Source organism: Microtus pennsylvanicus, chromosome 10 (assembly GCF_037038515.1).
Source record: "Microtus pennsylvanicus isolate mMicPen1 chromosome 10, mMicPen1.hap1, whole genome shotgun sequence".
NCBI classification, from domain to species: Eukaryota; Metazoa; Chordata; class Mammalia; order Rodentia; family Cricetidae; genus Microtus; species Microtus pennsylvanicus.
Window position 1 is genome coordinate 17,937,358 of NC_134588.1, and position 4,726 is coordinate 17,942,083.

Here is a 4,726-nt window from a genome sequence, read left to right on the forward strand (position 1 = left end):
AGGAGATAAGAACTGTCCACTGTGGGGATCATCATTCCTGGACTGTGAATCTACATTTTATAAGTGGAGAGAGGGAACTGAGTACCAGCATGTCTAGTCAAGGTCCTGATGTGGCCAGCATGTATGCAGCCATTGCTCTCTGTCTAGTCAAGGTCCTAATGTGGCCAGCATGTATGCAGCTATCTCTCTCTTCATTGAGCCAGGGTTATGATGTGGCCAGGTGTTTCAAGTTTTCCATCTGGATGTCCTCATCATGAATTACTGAACTTAGAACAGGGAACATAAAGAGAGGGGAAAAAAAAGCAAAAACATAGAACAAAACAACACAAAAAAACCTTTCTTTCTGAAATTGTGTTGTCAGAGTATATTATCACTGCAGCAGGAGAAGAAACCAAGAGAAGAAACTGAAGCGAAATGAAAGAAAAACCATCCTTTGGTTACAAATACATTATTTTTATTTTTCTTTAGATATTTGTTTTAGTTTATTTTGTTGTTGTTGTTCTTAGATGTAGACAGACAGTTAGGCCTATCACATATCGCACACGGTTTATGAATAGATCCAGTGACATTGAAGAAAACCTCCAGGGAAATGGCCGCAGAGAACTTTTCACAATGTTTTCCTTCCTCCGTGTTAAAGCAGAAGGAAGAGATCATGACATTAATTTCCTTGTAATTTCTAGAAACTAATAGAACATATAACAAATAGCAGCTCTTCAAACATTTACTAACATTGAATTGAGTACAAAATATTTCAGTTTTGATAAAAGAGAACTGGAATTAGGTCTTCCTAGCTATTTCTTGTGTGTCTATTTACTAAACTTGAAAGAGATTTTAGCTAGTGATCTTATAAGTATAAACTATGAATAGGTCTCATAATGCTTAGGCCACAGAATTACAGAACTTGGAAGACATCACATTTTATATTGGATATTTCTTCAGAAAGAAAATTATTTATCTAGTAGAATATGGAAGATAAATAAACACAGGGAAGCTACACATAGCCAAGGATGACTCCAGACATCTTATCCTTTCCTGCAGGTCCTGAGTGTAGGGATGATAGGAATGTGCCACCACACCTAACTTTTGCTACTGTGTTGGAGCCCAAGCCTGGGACTTCCAGCATCCTAGACAGCACCCTTTCAACTAAATCTTCCCCTATAGCCTGACACTGTTTGGGTAATATTTTCCCAAGTGGTGGTCCAGTGAGTAAAGGTGCCTGCCCCCAAGTCTGATAATCCAGGTTTTCACTTAGTGATCAACATGGCAGAAGAGGAATCCTGAGAATTGTCTCCTGACCTCTACCTGTGCACCAAGGCACATGTGTGATTACCACAAACCTGCACACAGGATCCACACACAAAAGGAGTACAAAAAATATTAAAGGTAATTCTATGCCTTTGGTCTAATTTAACTTTTTCAGCATGCTATTGATGTTATTTAAAGTGACTAAGACTGTTTAAATTCCAAGTAACAGCCCTAAAGGATTCATTTCCTTTGTTCATCCCCTAATAGTCCACCCAGTTAAAACACTAAGGTTTTATTCTTAACTTTTACTTGAAATTTCGACTAGGTATTCAGTTCCTCAGGCCATACGTGATACATTCCCGTTTTTGTTTGTTTTGCACGTATTTCAGTGGGAGGCCTAATATCCACAGGCAGTGTCCATGGTTGTCTATCGCTGCACCAGGACGCTGCAACTCTCCACATTCTTTACACTGAGACCTTTCATTTAGTTTGTCCTCTGACAATTCCACACTAATAGTCAACTGTGGCTCTGTGCTCTTCTCTGCTGAAGTACTGATTACTGATGAATTCTAGAGGAGAAATTGGTTTCCAAATTCTTTGTTCTTAAAATTGTCTTTTTTAAAAGATCATCAAGATTCAACCTTTGATATTATGTACTGAAAATTAAGTACAGATATTATCTGTACCCCCTGAACATTCTAAGAGACACACAATTGTTCCCCAAAGTCTCTGTTCAGAGTATTTATCCATCATGGATCATTTAGCCCTTTGAGTTTAGGCAGACATTACTCAACTGCCTAGTTTCTGCCTTCTGTTGTGCATTGAGCCAGACAGTTTTATTCTTAAATCTTAAAATGGTTTAACAGTATGTCTGCATGTCTTTTTGCTGCCAGGATGGAACACAGTTCACTTGATTTGTATCACAAGTGTGATATGTGCTGAGCCAAAGCTATATCTGGGTTTTTTTTTTAGAACAAAGGAGAATTTCTAAAATCAATCTCTCTCTCTCTCTCTCTCTCTCTCTCTCTCTCTCTCTCTCTCTCTCTCTCTCTCTCTGTCTCTCTCTGTGTGTGTGTGTGTGTACATACATACACAAACATGTATAATAAATTTTTAAAATTATTCTCATATGCTACATTCCAACTGATGTTTCCCCTCCCTCCACAACTGCTGTCAATGCCAGGCAGTTTTTATTATGATACTATAGATGACAGCTTGAGATCAGGGCAGGTGATAGCTCAAGAAGTTATTTTATTGCTTGAGGGTTTTTTTGACTATCCTGGGTTTTTGTTTTTCTGTGTGAAGTTGAATATTATTCTTTTAAGTACTGTGAAAAATTATGCTGGAATTTTGGTGGAGATTATATTGAATCTGTGGGTTGCTTTTGTTAAAACAGGCATTTTAACTATGTTAATCCATGAGCATGGGTGATCTTTCCATCTTCTGATATCTTCTTCAAATTCTTCCCTCTATGTCTTGAAATTATTGTTACACAAGTCTTTCACTTGCTTGGTTAGAGATACCACAAGATATTTTATATCACTTGTGGTTATTGTGAAGGGTGTTGTTTTCCTGATTTCTTTCTCAACCCATTTGTTGTTTGTATATATAAGGGTTACTGATTTTTTTCTAGATCTTCCTGTATTTATCTATTTCTCTGAAGGTGTTTATGTAGGAGTTCCTTGGTAGAATTTATGGAATCGCTTAAATACACTATCATACCATCTGCAAATAATGATATTTAGACTTTTTTTTTTACAATTTGTATGCCCTTGATCTCTTTGAGTTGTCTTATGTTCTAGCTAGAACTTCAAATACTATATTGAATTGATACATTGAGAGTAGACAGCTTTGTCTTGTTCCTGATTTTGGTGGAATTGCTGTGAGGGAGGAAGATCCATGTTGCCAAACTATTGAGATAAACTGCTAAGCTTATGGCCAACTGGGACCTTGACCAGCCAACAATATCTTCTCACGTGTCATGAAATACCTTGTTTTCTTCATCTATGGTGACTGACAGTTTTGCTGGGCATAGTAGTCTTGGTGAGCATCTGTGATCTTGTATTGTCTGCAGTATGTCTGTCCTGTGGTTCTGTCTGTTAGAGTTTCCATTGTGAAGTCAGGCTTAATTCTAATAAGTCTACCATTTATGTTACTTAACAGTTTTTCCTTACAGCTTTTAACTTTCTGTATTTCTTCAGTATGTTTAGTATTTAGATTAGTGTGTGACTAGGGGACTTTGTTTTCTAGATCAATTTATTTGGTGTCCTGTACACTTATTGTACCTTTATAGTCATGTTCTTCTTTAGGTTATGAAAATTTTCTTCCATGATATTGTTGGAAATATTTTCTGGGTCTTTGAGATGGATTTCTTCTCTTTCTTCTATTCCTGTCATTCTTAGGTTTCGCCTTTTTATGGTGTCCAAGATTTTCTAGAGGTTTTGTGTCAGGGACATTTTAGATTTAACATTTCCTTTTACTGATGTATCTACTTCTTCTATCATCAGAGAATCTGCCTGAGATTCCATCTCATGTATCTTGTTGGTGATGTAGTTCCTGTTTGCTTCCCTAGATTTTCCATTTCCAGAATTCCCTCTGTTTCTATTTTCTTTAGTGCTTCTTTTTCCATTTTCAGGTCTTGAATAGTTTTATTCGTTTCTTTCAACTGTTTTTTTTCTCTTGGCTTTTTTTTAATTCATTTATTTATTGTGTATATTCTGTCTGCATGCCAGAAGAGGGAACCTGATCAAATTACAAATGGTTGTGAGCCACCATATGGTTGCTGGGAATTGAACTCAGGACCTCTGGAAGAGCAGCCAGTGCTCTTAACCTCTGAGCCATCTCTCCAGCCTCCAAAACCTCACATGACAAACCACATGGTTCCACTGGGGCTCGAACCCAGGACCTTCTGCGTGTAAAGCAGACACAATAACCACTACACTATGGAACCGGGTTCTCTTAGCTTTTTTTTAAGGGATTTGTTCAATTCCTCTTTCAGGAATTTTATAAAGTTGGTTTTAAAGTCATTTTCTTGTGTTTCAGCTCTGTTGAACTTTCAGAGCTCGTTGTGGTAGGATAACTAGGCTCCAGTGGGGACATATTGTCCTGGATGTTGTTGTCTTCTTACACTGGTGTCTAGGTATATGGGTTTGGGGTGCTTATAGTGTAGGTGACAATTCTCAAATTTGTCTTTGTAGTATAGATGAGTGTTTTGTTTCTTTATTTTTTGTTTCATTTTTGGTCTTCTGGTGTTTGTGGCCTGGAGTTCTGGCAGCCAGGAAGAACTCTGGTCTACCAGGGAATCTCCATTTGAATTGGAGGCTGTACTTCTGGCAGTTACTATGCTCTTTGGTCAAGGATTGGACACAATGATGAGAAACAGAGAGGTGGTAAGGAGGATACTGTCAGGGGTCACTGAGAGAGTAGAGTGGGGTCTGAGGGTGGGCCACCTATCTGGATTTCTGGAAGCCTGTGTGGCCTC

The 4,726-nt window shown here is 37.9% G+C and overlaps 1 non-coding gene across 1 annotated transcript; it reads right to left on the reverse strand.

The window, feature by feature from the left end:
• Positions 1 to 4,122: 4,122 nt before the first annotated feature.
• Trnav-uac (transfer RNA valine (anticodon UAC)) lies at positions 4,123 to 4,195 on the reverse strand. The gene has a single exon. It is a non-coding gene; the product is annotated as a tRNA-Val (tRNA).
• Between the last annotated feature and the right edge of the window lie 531 nt (positions 4,196 to 4,726).